This window comes from Drosophila albomicans, chromosome 2L (assembly GCF_009650485.2).
Source record: "Drosophila albomicans strain 15112-1751.03 chromosome 2L, ASM965048v2, whole genome shotgun sequence".
Taxonomy (NCBI): domain Eukaryota; kingdom Metazoa; phylum Arthropoda; class Insecta; order Diptera; family Drosophilidae; genus Drosophila; species Drosophila albomicans.
The window spans coordinates 25,706,857-25,722,328 of record NC_047628.2 but is presented as its reverse complement, the minus strand read 5'-3'; the positions used below and the strand labels follow the sequence as shown (position 1 = coordinate 25,722,328).

The following is a 15,472-nucleotide window of genomic DNA, read 5'->3' as shown; positions in this document are numbered from 1 at the left end:
CTAGCCAAGGATGCGACTGAGACAATGTTGCTGGAGACGTTGCCAAAGGACGACAAAGTCGTCTCTGCAATGGAGATGGGGAGAGAATGACGCGCCAGCAGACGCTGTGAATTAAAACAAGGCCAGGAATAAAATAATAAAAGGACAAAAGACAAAAGCATAAGAAAACTCGAGCGAGCTCACGCCCGTCGTTGTGTGTATGTATGTTGACCCATATTGGAGGTTGGGTAAGCTCAGCTGAGCAACTGCAATATTTTGTGGACCACCCACACACACAGAGAAAGAGAGGGAGAGACTGAGAGAGGGAGATAGAGAGAGCAAAGCATGTACGCATCAAAATCAGACTTGTAATCCAAGTGCAAGTTGCGAATCCAAAAATCCATCCATCGGTTGCAGCAGCAAAAGCATCTTCCTTCGTCTTCAAGGCGAAGGAACAAAATTCGCTGGAGCTGAAGCAGAAGCTGAAGCTGATGTCACGTAGATAGACACAGACATGCAACTGACAGACAGATGGAGAGACACTGTGACACGACACATTGACTGACAGCTGCAGGGCCGAGTCGACGTCGTCGTCGTCGTCGTCGTCGTCTCTACTCAACTCTCGACTTGAGTTGAACTGAACTGAGCTGAATGCTCACTGGGTGAACAGGGAGGGGCGGGGAGGCAGCTATGGGCGTGGCATGACGAGTGCAAGGATTGTGCAAGAAAACGGCGTGTGCAAACAAACCCAAAGACAAAAGCAAATGACGAACGTTTTGTTGGTAATGCTGAGCGACTGACAAAGCCATCGAGCAGAGAGTGGAGAGGGGAGAGGGAAACCACTGTGAGACACTGTGAGCTAGAAAGCACTTAGATGAATATTGAGAGTGCCAAAGCAGTGGCGATTCTAAAGACGCTTCACTACTTTGATGCACAGTTGCTGTGTGCATTTTAAGGCAGTTAATGAATTGCATTTTATGAACCAATGACACTGGTTTTATGTAGAGAAACAATCAGAGCTGAAGCTATAAATTTTGATACGATTAGGTTTGTAAACAGTAGGGAATTTATGTTGTTTCGGAAGAAAAGCTTAAAATTCAGAAGATTGCTTTGTTTAACTTTTGGAAGATTTTCATACTTACATTTTTAAACGAATATGAAATATTTTATAATTGTCTTTCTAATCGCAACAACTTTAAAGATCTGCGTGAATTTCGATAAAAAGCTTTCTTTATATTCTTAGAAAGCTTACCTTATGCATTAATATTATATTATTTACGTCCTACTCTAAACAGCTAAGAAAACTTTCTAAATCTTAATAAAAAGCTTTCTTTGAATCTTCAGAATATTCCATTATTATAAAATTGTTAGTATAGCTTTTGCAAACATTTTTAATAAATACTTTAAAGAACTATCCAAATTTATAACAGATAATCATATCCACTAAAACTTAAATAGTTTGTCAAACAATTAAAATATTCTATATAAACTCTTACCTAATTACCCTTATACGGGTTCCCAATTTAAGTAAAATATAACTTTACTTCAAAAAAGTTGAATACAAACGAAAGCTCCGTCGACTAATTTTCAACGCAGCGAATAAACTTCATTCAGCAACTTTGAAAGCTCATTGTTCCCTATCGAACATATGTACATATCTTTTATTTCAGTTCATCATTCATCAAAAGCCTTGCTAATCAAGTAAAACATTTAAAGACTTCATCAAAAACTCACGCTGAAATTCAAAAGTGTAAACATTCAAAAAATTAATCGCAAGCACAAAATTGTGATCACATTTTTCTAGGGTAAAAACAAATTAAGGACACTCATTACCGCACCCCCAAAAAGTCTCAGATTTTAGTGGGGAGGGGAAAACGCTGGATGTTTTGGTGTTTGGGGTGCAGATGATAGAGGGTCAAGTGCAGTGTTGTCCTGGCGCTGATTTGTCCTTTTGACGAAACATTAGGAGGACAGAGGCGAGAATATGAGACAGGAAGAAGCAGTAGACAATGAAGGAGCAGAAGAAGAAGCAGTAAGAAGCAAGGACGCATCCAGCACGAAAAAGTGTTTTTAATTTAATTTTTTTCACATTTAATTTTTGCGTTCACAATTTTTTGATGAAGTTGAAAATCATAAAACACAACAACGCACAACGAGTGCAGATGGGAGGTGGGAGGTGGGTGGACAGTTGACCGGGATGGACGCGCAGCAAGGCACTGAAAAATAAATAAGAGTAATTAAATTTTGTAACAAACATGACGAGATAATGGACCGAAGCCATTAACAGTGCCCAGAATGGAATGGACCGTCAGTCAGTCAGTCAGCGACCGCTGCAAAGATGACGAGAGAAGAAGTTGTTGTTGACGACGACAACGACGACGATGATGAAGGCAAAAGAAAAGACAGGACAGCACAGGACAACAGCAAGGACGAACAGCTGACGCCAGGAGCAACTGGCCGATAGACTAACCCATCATCCAGTCATACATCAAGGGGTCAAAAGCAGCTGCTTTAATGTCCTGTGCATTTTTCACATATACACGTAACCTATGCCAAGTTATCACAACCTCACTCTCAGTCTATCTCTCTCTCTCTCTCTCTGTCTACATCTCTCTCTTTCGTTCTCTCAATCTATCTCTTTGGCGTAATCCTTTGTCCCAGCAGCTAAACTAAACTCCCCGAGGCAAATTTTTCTTGATTTCCCAACGTCTTGGCTGTCGCAAGTTTAAAGAATTATTGCATCATTTATAGTTTGGGTTTGGTTTGGGGAAAGCGGGGGCAGCTGTTGGGTCAAACTCGTGGCTTGACAGACAGCCAGAGTTTTACAGGACAGCAGCCAGCAGCAGTGATGATAGAGCATCAATAAAAGTTGAAGCTGAGCTATAAGGTTGAAAAAGGAGCAAGAAAAAAGCTTAAACGAAGGAATGAGTTGTAATTAAAGGAATTGTGTAGATAAATAATTAAAACTATAATTAAAAACATTTATAGAATATTAAATAGTATTTGAATGATAATCAAAGTAATAAATAAATGAAACTTATCGAATAAGTTAAATATATTTTAGGGATATTGAAAAATAATCAAAGTGAATTCCAGAATATTAAATAATTGTTGATATATAATATAATGATTAATTAAATAATTGATATATAATATGATAATTAAAATAAAGTAAGTAAGAAAGAGTTCTAGAATTTTAAATATTATTTGAAAGAAAATCAAAGGGATAAATAATTTAGATCATTAAAGAACTAGCTAAGGCTTTAGAATTAAAAACTTTTGAGTTTTAAATAATATTCCATTTCAGAATTAGTTAAATACCATAGATATCTACAATTATGAATTCATAGATATTTTTGCAATCAAATTAGAAAGAACACGATAATAAATTCAATTAAAAAGGAGTTCAATATTAGTTTGAAACAGATACAAGTAAAACATGATGATGGTGATATTACAGAAACTTCTTGAGACTGATTAATAATTTGAAAAATACTTTAAGTAAGAAATAGTTCTTCAGATAATACCATATATCTTCGTTAATAATTGATTCACATAAATATTAAACTATAAACGAATCAGTTGAAGAGAATTCTAGAATCCAAACAAAGTTGGTCAACAAAGCTGTCAAGAACTCAATAATCAATTCAATTAAAAAATTAATATTAGTGTGGAAAATTTAAATGTTAAAAATGATTAAGTATCAAAAAGAAAACTAGACGAGATGCATTAAGTAAGAAATAGTTCTTCAGATAATACCATATATCTTCGTTGATTGATTCATATAAATATTAAACTTTTAACGCATCAAACAAAGTTTGTCAACAAAGCTGCCAAGAACTCAATAATCAATTCAATTAATAAAAATTTAATGTTAGTTGGAAAAGATAAATGTTAGTTATGATTAAGAATCAAAGAGTAAACTACACGATATATACATTCTTTGATAATTGATGCTGAAAATATTTCATAATTGCTGATAATTTAAATGGCATCAAAGATTATAAAAAGCAAAGCCAAAGGAATATGTGGCCAACTATTATAAAAAAGATCTTTGCTATCATGCAAAGCGAAGGAATTTATGATGCTATTGAACTGTGTTATGAAGATGCAAGATACGCTCCGATGTCTGTCCAGCTATATATTATATTTTAGCCAGACTAAAGCGCAATATATGTGTGTGTGTGTGTGCTGCCTACTCCATCAAGTTTGACGTGAAAGTTTGTGCTCTATAAGATTTGCGGCAATGGAGCTGAGAGAGATGCTCGCAATCATCCATCCATCGTTCAAGCGACAGCTGCACAAAATTGGCCAAGCAAGAGGCAAGTGGCAAGTGGCAAGCAGCATAAAGCGACTGAATGTGAATGCAATGCGCGGCATATGCAGCAGCTAAAGCAGTGGCAGTACTTGCCAAGGACATGCTGCAAAGGCGTTCGACGATGGATTACGCTGCTTCCGTTGACCGAAGCATCCCAGGGAGCATTCACAGAGAGTAGAGTTGGGATTGGGCCAATACAGCGTCATCGCTTCCTCATTCCTCTCTCCTTGCATCCAACTCCAACTCTTGCTCGTCAGACTGACGTTGTCAGGGCGCTGTTTACTCGCGTTATCCTTTTGGCACTGACCGCTTTTGTTGTTTTGTTATTTTTCATGTCAGTCAAGAATTGGCAAGCAGCGATGAAATATGTTATGCTGTAGACCAAGAGCGAGAGAGAGAGAGGAAGAGAGAGGAAGAGCGATGCTGTTTGGTAGATTCGGCAAGAACTGAAGGAGGACGCAGTCGGAGCACATTGCATCAATATTGAAACGTCAACATCAACTCGCCAGCGGCGAAATGGCGTTCGCTGCATAGACAAAGCAAGCTTGGGGACACGGAAGAGCACGAAACGAAGCTGGAGACAGAGACGAGGACGAGGATGAGGACGAAGACGAAGACGAGGACAACAACAAGGCAAGGCAAGGACAAGGCATTCAACGATGAGAACGACGACGACGACGACGACCCAAAAAGCTGATGAAGAGTTCACATTTTTCTTTGTGTGATTTGACGAATGAGCTGTCATCTTGCATTGGAAATGCTCCTTTGCCCCCACACACAGACACACACACACATACTAACACACTCTAACAGCTGATAGCTTTTCTTGTTTGTTCTTTTATAAAAAGTTGCTGACCATTTCTTTTGATGGTTAGTTAAGAGCAATGCTGAAAGGCAGGCGCAAGCAACCTGCTAGCCTTCAGCCTTCAGATAGACAACCGAACAGATCGACAGACGGACGGACGGACGGACGGACGGACAGACAGACGGACGGACGTATAGTTGGTCCTTGTTTGCTGCTGGCTAAATTTCAAATTGCCAAAGACATACAAGTTTGCTCTGCTTATTGCGTTTTCAATGCAGTTTTTTGTGTGGCTTTTTTTAAAAAGCTTTGTTTGAGATATTTTTGTATCTATGACAAATTTCCTTCCTGAATGACTTGCAAATGAAGAAAATGTTTATGATGATTCGAACTATATCTAAGTTCTAGTAACTTTATTTGCCGTTAATTTCTGCCTTAAAATATATAAATTTGTTTTATAATATTTGGGAAATCTTAATTCAGTATTTTATGCTACGATATTAAATTCTTTCTGCAATTATTAGTAAAAATATGCTTTGAAAATTCAGCAAGTAAAGCTTCCACTTATATTAATTTAAATGAATCAAGTATACTGAGAGAAAAATGTTAACTTTTTATTAAAAGACAAATTATTTTAAATGTCATCAGCAATTATATCATTTCCCAGCTCATTTCTAACCCAATAACTCAGCAGATGAGCTCAAACTTGACCCATTAATTGCATTATCGATTTGAATAACTTGTTTGGTGAAGTGCTGCAAAATACTTGTTGAGTTATTAGTAGATGTTAGTTGCAAACTAAAATGCTTGTGCAGTTTAAGAATTCATTTATGGGTCACAGCGAGTCACAAATCACTTGAGAGACATCCGGCTCAAAACTCTACGAAGAGTGCCTTACACCTAAGTAATGGCAACGCCAACGCCAACAACTCGACGACGACGATGGTCAAAACCGAACAAACCGAAAAACCAAAAGCTGAAGCCATGGCCAATGCTAAAGCTGATGGCGATGGCATTCATCGAAGCGTGGCCGGGGCCATCACTTGGCTCGTTTGCTCATCGTCAAGACAAATGGAGAATAAATAAATTACTTTCGGCCTTTTTGCAATTCCAAAAACGTCACTGCATATTCTCTGGACAAGCAAGTCCGACTAGGCCAGGCCAACAACAACGAGAACAACAACAACAACAGTTGGTTGTGTGTCGTGTTTGTCCACTTGCAGTTGATTTTCTTGTGGCCTTCTTCTCTCTTGTTGTTGTTGTCGATGTTGCAAGCAACGCCTCCTCTGCTAAACTTTTAAAACGTCAATCAATTGTCCAAAGTTGTCGGAGTTGTCTGACATGTTTTAAATTAACTGACGAAGACGAACCCAACACACACACATTCACACACGATTTATGGCCCCATACTCAAGATGGCGTATCCCCCCGCTACTCTTCCCCTTCCCTACACAACTTTTTGCCTGGCCAAAATCCAGAAATACAGCTAAAAACATACGTGTGTCAAGACACAACTTGCAGCAGGCAACAACAAACACACAAAGAGACAACACAGACGGACAACGAACAACGAACAACGACGAACAACGTCCAGCAGCAGAAGCAATCGCCATGAAAATGGCCACATCACTTGATATACTATACTCTATCTCTATCTATATATATATATTTATATATATATTTGTGTATATATAAATTGTTGTCGTACGAGTTTTCGGCCTGCATTGAAAACATGGATTACGTGGTACTTGTTAATGCAACGCAGAACGAAGACTAGATAAATGCTTTTTGCTCAATTGCCCCATCAAAATGAAACGGTAGCGAACATTGTGCAGAGATGCATAAATAAATTCTGATTTAAATATGGGTTAATATTGATAATGCTAATTAATCATTAATCAAAGTGTTTATCATGCGGTTTCCTGTTTATGTTGCAGGCAACGCAAAGCAAAGCAAACTAATCGATTGATGCAAAGTTTAAGGATTCTAGCAACAGTTGGCATTTAAGGACAAGAAACGAGAGAATTTTCATGCATTTGGTGAGTCAAGAAAAATGTATCAATATTTATATAATATATCTTAATATATATTCTTCATATATATAATATATCTTTAATATATTTAAAACTCGCAGAACGAGTTCTGCGAAAAAATCAAATTGATTTTGATATAGAGCAGACTCTTCTTTAAAGTTGTTGGGATTTTCTCTAAACATTATTTTCTTTCTATTTACTCGTTGCAAAAATTTGTTAATTTTTCACACATTTTTTTTAGTTGCACTCTGTAAATATTTGTACTATTTGCTTTCCATTGACTTTCCACACTCTTTATTCTCCACATGACATCACTCGTCATAACATATTATAGAATTATTCGTTGTACTCGTCACATCTACTCGTCGCTTTCCCTTTCGTTCGTTGTAATTATATTTAAACTCAAATATAGTTGAATATATTAAAATCTCATTAAGTATAAAGAACACACTCATCTTTAAAATAATTTCAACTATTGATTATAGACTATAGATCTATTATATATAGAACGAGTTAATGTTTAACAGTTTTGGGATCCTCTTCAAACACTTGTGTATTCTATTATAATCTAAGTAATTTATAGAAATTATTTCTTACCATTTCATTAATCAAGCTAGAATCAATTTTCACATTTTTCTTTTCACTTTTGACTTGAGTTCATATTGTCAGAAATTATCAGCTAACAATCGCATCCTAAACTCTTGTGTATTATGCAAAGCTTATAGAGTATGTTAGACAGAGTGAGGGGCTTGCAACAAGCAAATGCAGAGAGCGGCGACAACGAGAGATTGTGTTTTTGCATATCGGCAAATTTGTGGAGCTTTTGTATTGTGTGTGTGTGCTTCAAAACAATGCAAATATAAATTATAATATAATAATAATTACTGTCAAACAATAGAAAATTAATTGCGAAACAATCAACGTTTCATTAAAACAAAATGGATTTGACATAATTCAAATGCAGAAGTGCATAAGTGTTGCCCTCCATTGACGAGCCGCCGCCAACCTTCGTCTCTCTTCCTCCCACCCAGTTGATTCCCTTTCCCACTTCCCCCGCAAACGCGTTCGTTATGGTTTTGATTCCGATTCGAAATCCAGAGTGACCTGCAGACGTGTGTCGCCCCCGCCAATGCCTCCGCCACCGTCTGTTTGTTATGTATGTTGAATCATTCATTTGGAAAATATTTAATTAATTTTTGCCAATAATGTTGGGCAGCGCGAGAAAAAAAAACACACACACACAGACCGCAATTACGGTATCCCAATCCACGATTCGAGTTTTCGCTGACTTTTGGCCATGTGATATATTAATGCCAGCATAATGATGCTGGCCGTCGGACTTGTCGCTCATTTAATGACCACACCACGTCTCTAGCAACGAGTATCTGCAATAATAACCAAATGGGCTTTAGTTGCTTAACGCATTAAATACGGAAATTCAGAGTGAAATTCTTATACATTTTATAGTTCTACTCGCTCTTAATTAGTACTCGTTACATCTACTCGTTGCCGTCTGTTTCTAGAGTAAACTTAGCATAATGTTGTTTATTGAATGATTTTTTCAATATCATATATTTACATTGTCTTAACTCGTTACATTAATCGCTTGATTTTTTGTCCCTTTTTTTAAGTGCACTCGTTAAATATTTGTACTTTTTGCTATTCCTTGAATATTATTTTCCCACCCTTTACTTAAAAATACGGATAAATGTTTCTCTTCTTTCTCTCTGCTCGTCACAACATGTTAGCGTATTACTTGTTATATAATTGTACTCGTTACATCAACTCGTTGATTTCTTTTTCTAAGATTAGTTGGTTAGAAAGTTTCAGTGTGTTACAGTTTTACTCATTGTATAAATGTACTCGTCACATCTACTCGTCGCTTTTCTTTTCGTTCGTTGAATGACATTCCCTCGTTCCTTCTTTTCATTACTCGTTACAATCGTCTACAACAATTTGATTGCTTGCAACAAGCATCGAACTCGTTGCAAATGCATGTTTGATAGGTACAAGTTCTCCGACTCGTTACTGTCTGTCTTGTTACTCCCTTACTCATTGCGTACTTGCAGTCAAAACAAACAGACTACTCGTACAACTTGTGCAACTGTTTGGGAATGTGTTTAGATGGCGACGCTGAGACGGAGAGCAAAAGGACAGCTCTGAAGGACAACATGAACCGGACTTCTGACGGATGAACATCGAGATGAACGGTCAGTTGGACAGCATAGCAGAGCAGAGAATAAAATAGAATAGGAAAGGAAAGGAAAGTAAAGGACTAGACAGGACACACAAGTGCAGCTGTATTATTCCGCTGAGCAGTGTAAATGACTGCAAAATGTGAAAATAATAATGGACTAAACACTAAAATTTACAACTTAAGGCAGATGGACGATAGACAGAGAGAGATAAGAGAGAGAGAGAGAGAATAAGAGAGGCGCCGAAACTCAAGGGAAGCCAAAGGACATTCCAACAGTGGGAATGGAAGATGAAGAAGATGGTCTGACTACTGCAATTAGATGGCCAGTTGAATAGACATTTTGGACAGCTAAACGTTTGTGCTCGATGGATAGATGAATGGATGGATGGATAGACGGAATGGATAGATGGATGGATGAAGAGTTGGGTTAAATAGGTAGACAAGTAATTGCAACGTACGAAAACTGTTTGAATTGCCAGCCAGCATGAACATACTCGCAAGAACTCGGAGAACTTTGATTGACAAACAGTTTGGAGGGAAGGAAAGGAGAATTTTGCGGAGGGAACAGAAGAAGAGGAAGAAGGAGAAAGCTTTCCCAACAGATGTTTAAGCAATTGAAGTTAGGGAGTATGAAGTGAAGCAAGTTAATTGTGTTGAGTAGTCTGAAGGCAATCTCTAAATTGATACGGAGTTCCATTATTTTTATTTAATTGACAATTGACAACAACACACACAAAACACACACACAACACAAGCAAGCAAAATGGCAGTGAACGAAAGCTATTTTGATAGAAAATGAAAAATACATGGCGAACAATTATTTTATTGCTGAAAGCAAACTGAATGGCCTAAGCCAAAGGCACAGGATAACCCAAGGACAGCAGCACATAAAACCCTTCCAATTAAATGCATTTGCATGCCTGTCAGTGTCATCAGTGGAACACACACACAAACACACATACACACAACACAACCAACACACTAAAATAAAACTTAAAATGTCAACTATTTTGCCAAGCAAAAGATTTTTGCTAAATTTTTGCATCGAAGTACTCTCTATCGCTCCTTCGCTGTGTTCACTTGAGAATCACAAATGAAATAAAATATTTTATGTATTGTACATGACAAAAACGAAAAGAGGAAGAACAAAAAAAAAACACTATGTAGAACTAAAAAGTTTTGTAGTTGTCAACCGCCAGGCTTTTTGCTCATTTCACTCGCTCTCCCAATTGATGAGCATCTTCTTCTACTTCGACTTCGACTTCGAGATGTGAAAATGAACTTGCAGGCAAAAGCTGCAAAATGAATATCTATCTCGGAGTGCTTCGGTTCATCATTTGCTGGGTGGAAACGACAAGTCGATTCGACGGGATTGTGTCTGCTGTCATTTGTCCAAACTGCATCCGCCAATGGTTTGAGTTGAATGCATTCTTCTCCTCCTCCACCTCCGCCTCCATCTCTTCTTCCATCTCCATCTTCATTTCGTTGTCGAGCTGTGTTGCTTCCAGTTTTCTCGAAATCTCGAAATACTTTTGACATACAAGTATGTACGTGTTTGTTTAGTTAGCTCAGCGAGTGTGTGTGTGTGTGGAGATAGTAGTAAGTATTGCCATCTTAGTGTTTGAGTATTTGAAAACTGAACATTGTCGGCTGTCTTGCCGACTGTCACTCAGTCGAAACTCTTTCTGCAAATGTTCATTTGTGCAAGTGTCTCTCTGGCTCAGTCACAAGTCCGATTGTAAAATGTCAGTGGCCTTTTACACACACACACACTCGCACACTTTTCACATTTTCACATCTCAACATTGCCAAATAAATGTTTATCGAGTAATATAAAACATACTCGTGTCTCCCCAAAAAAACGACAGACAAAAATATATGGTGTGGGTTGTGTGTGAGGCCAGCAGATCCATTAAATGGATTGTTCTTGATTTTTGTGTTAAAAACCAAAACAGCAATGTCACTCAGAATAACTGATTCCCATTATATTTTGAGAACAGAACATGGCTATGAGAAAAGAAGAGTGTTATAAAATAGAGTAGAGGTTAAGGATAGAAAGCAGGTGAGCACAAAATATATATGCGTCGGACACAACATCAAAGAAGTAGGATGGAAAATGGAGAAGAGTTTTAGGTGAGAAGAAAACAAACATTTACGGAAGCAATAGCAAAGAAGAACAGTAAATAATATAGAGATTAACGATAGAATGATTGAAAATAACAGCAAAGAATAACTGATTCCCATTTTATTTCGGAGAGCTTAGCAAAGGCTGTGAGGAATGAAGTTTGATGGAAAATAAAGTGAAGGTTAAGGATAAAAAGAAAGTGAGAAGAAAAAATGCAAGCTAATGAATACAACAGCAAAGAAGATGCATGAATAGAGAAGAGTTTAAGCTAAGAAGAAATAAAACAGTTACGAAATCAACAGAAAAGAAGAAGGACAGCAAATGAAGGTTAAGGATGGAATGCATGGGAGAGACTGGATAATACCAGCATAGAATAACTAATTTCCATTATATTTTGGAGAGTAAAGCAAGGCTGTGAGAAAAGAAGCATGGTAGAAAATAAAGTAAAGGTTAAGAGGTTAAATAATCTATGCGAGTCCGTGAAACGATAAAGAACACAACAGTAAAGAAGAAGGTTGGAAAATAAACAAGCGATTAAGATAGGAAGGAGAAAAAACATTTACGGAAAAAACAGCAAAGAAGAAGAAAAAAGGATAGAAGAATTTAAAAATAATTATGGATAGAATGAATAGGAGAACTAGGAAAATAATATTAGAGATAAAGGGAAGAAACTACAATAGAGGTTAGAAAAAGAAAGTTATGCTCAAATGTTATGCCAGATAAAAAGCTTCCTGTATGAATACAAAAGGTTTGATTCTTAAATTCAATAAATTTAATTTTGCCTATTGGAAATATTATTGAGGAAATTAATTCCCAACATATTTAAAATTGAAGATAAATTTAAAAGACCTTTTACCCATTTGATTGAAATGCTTAACATCTTTAAAAGTACATTGAATGATCTGCTTGACGTAAACATTTCAATTGCTTTAACTGCGCGTTGTAATTGCATTGTGAATGCACTCATTAAGCGAGAGAAAAAGAGCGAGCGAGAGAGAGAAAGAGAGAGCGAGAGCGAGAGAGAGTGAATGAAATCCGGGAAGGATTCGTGACATTCCCAAACGGTCAAGTCCGCTGAAGACAGTTGGCGGACAAACCACCAAAATGGTTTGACGTTGACGTGACCGAGACGAGACGAAACGAGACGAGAGGAGGCGAAACGAGACCCACAGCGTATTTGGCCTCTGTCATGCCTTTCTCTTCTCTCCCCCTTTAATGCTGTTGTCCCCACCAATCGTTGAATGGTCAGTTTTTGCAGGTGACGTTGACATGGCGTGTGATTTTGATGTGCAGAGTTTTGTGCGCGCTCGCTACTGACCGCCAGGGGGCGCTGGTTGAGTTCTTGAGGCCAGACAACAGAGACAGAGGAGAGACTGAAGAGAGGACAGAAGAGAGACAGTTTTTAACAGACGCGCGTATGACATTTTTCACTTAAGCTGGCAGTTATGTACAATGTACACGGCTCCAGTTTGCTGGGTCAGCATAGCACTCGCTCAGCTGTCATTCATGGCATGCCGTCGTTTACCGTTATTAAAAAATTATATGCCCGACAACAACAACAACAACAACGAGAACAAGGCAAACAGAAAGCGGAAGAAAAATAAATTCAAAAGTTTCACATGCAGTCAAGATGTGTGCCACAACACAGCCAAAGGACATTTGGGGAATGTTGTGACGCTTGACACGTCACAAGTTTATAGTGGCTTTTGACAGCTCGGACACACTCTTGGCCACTTCCACTTCCACTATATATACTATTTACTATACTTTATATATACCATTTATAAAAAAAAGTTCTCTAGTTTTTGCTATGCGTCATTTTCCCTACTTGACGTTGACTTTTTAGCTCTGTTTTGGGACATTTTCCACAGATCTAGTCACTGTTAGCTAGCGACTCTTGGGAACATTTTTCTACATATTTCAGTTTATTCCACTTCCCTTTTCTATCGAGCGGGGGGAGAGGAAGTAGTGGGGGGAGCAGCTTCGTCAATTGAGCCATCGGGCATTTTTATACAAAAATGTTTGTAGTTTAGAGCCAAAAACTTCACAGCGAACAGCTTCCGTCCAGACACACGTCAAACTTCGTTGCACCTGCCCTTTACTCCCCCCTCTCTCTCTTCCTCTGCTGACCATCATCATCTATGCTTTGGCCATTGGCCGCAACACTTTTGGCCTTTTTGTGCTGCTGTTGCTGCTGATGATGATTTTGTGGTCACTCCTGTTAATCCTTAGAGACGTGTGTCGAACATGAATTTCGTTCGCAGCGCATATAAATAATAATTTCTGGCACATGCCACATACGAAGCGGAAGCAAGAGAGAGAAGAGAGAGAGAGAGAGAAGAGGGAGAGGGGAGAAACGTGTCCCTGCATATTGCCGCAGACAGCTTGTCGATCTTTATAATGTTGTAATTGAAAACTTTTTCCACCGAAAACATTTCTTTTAAAATATTTCATACTTTTGATATGTCAACCTGCCTGAAAGCTGTCCACCCCCTCACTTCCACCCAAATCCCTCCCAAAAACGAACCCAACAACCAAGCTGACCAAGTGCGACATGCCTCAAATTGCTACGGGCTGAATAAACTCATAAACTTTGTCATGCAGGAAGAAAAGACTTAGATAAATAAGCAAAAGTGCAGAGCAATAGAACAACAAGTATACGACTAGTATAACAACCTTTACTCGAACGCGAATTGTTTTTAATTTTTATAGAAGAATTATAAAGAGTTAAAAATTTAAAAATGAATTGTTTATTGAAAAGGCTTTAAAGGGATATTCTTATACTAGAATTGTTTTCAGTTTTTCTTGAGATTTTATAAAAATTAAAAAAAACATGACAAATTCATTGTTATTTCCTTAAATCGATTTTTGGAATTATTATATAAATATAAATTCAAAAGAAGAAAGAAAAAGATATGAGCAACTAAAGAGTACATTGTTTTTAAATTGCTTACACATTCATTTAAAAAGAATCTTTACTATTTCAACATTTTTTAAGCAATCATACAGCCGCCATATTTACATTATTTACATTTGAAATGAAAAGTAGATGACTAACAAATCTTTTTACATAATAGAAATCTCAATAGCAATTGAAGCTTACACATAATAAGAAGGATTTGAAAACATTTTTTGAAATAAATTTGAAATGTTGTTCCAATTATAACTGTGAAGAGGATTTATCCAATGCATACATATTTTAAGATTAACGAAAAATAAACATTTTATAAATTGTTGTAATCTCTTCAAAATTGTTTCTGCTTAAAATTAACATGTTGTTTAAAATAGTCGTTGAAGCAATCATTCACTCTTTTTTTATTACATCAAAATTGTTCTTTTAAAATTCGAAAAATTCTAAAATCAAGACTTTTTGATCTAGTTTTTTTTCTATGTGTACATAACCATATAGTTTAAAAACTTAACTAACTTTGAATTTTTAAACAAATTTAATTTAATTTAATATATATTAAAAATGTCTTATGTGTGGCATTTATTTGCTGTAGCGTCAAGTAAATGCATTCTCTGAATGCTTGTGTCGATTTACGGCATCATTTTTGAGTTGATTGTCTTTGCGAAGTAAATAAGAATGATTTAACATCAAAGTGTTAAGTGCGGGAATGCATTCAAATATTCCAGACTCGCAGCAGTTGGAGTTCGAGTTGGAGTTCGAGTTGGAGTTGTAGTTGGAGCTGAAGAGTTCAGGCGTTTGGGGGCCTTGGGGCATCATCTCGGGCCGTGGTCAGTTGGCATTGCCGTTGCTCTCGTTGTTGCATGTGCCGCAGTCCCCTTGTGGTTAGTCGCCTCGTCTTTGTGCTAAATAATGATGGAAACTTAAACGGCATTGCACATGAATGAAGTGAGGGCAAAAAGCAAAAGCACAGCCAGCAACAACAACAACAGCAGCAACAACAAACTGACAGCTAAAACTTTAAGCGAATGTCCTGCATTCTATTTTTTATTGTCCTCGGAGAATATGTGTTAGTTGTGAAATGTTGCTAGAATTAAACTTGTTGAGAAA

At 37.3% G+C, this 15,472-nt stretch overlaps 1 long non-coding RNA gene across 1 annotated transcript in view; it reads left to right on the top strand.

Moving 5' to 3' along the window:
* The window catches only part of LOC127565317 (uncharacterized), a 54,866-nt gene that overhangs the window by 13,103 nt on the left and 26,291 nt on the right, over positions 1–15,472 (top strand). Inside the window, exon 2 of the long non-coding RNA XR_007954671.1 lies at positions 7,037–7,138. This is a non-coding gene — a long non-coding RNA (uncharacterized LOC127565317). The remainder of the gene's footprint in view (positions 1–7,036; positions 7,139–15,472) is intronic.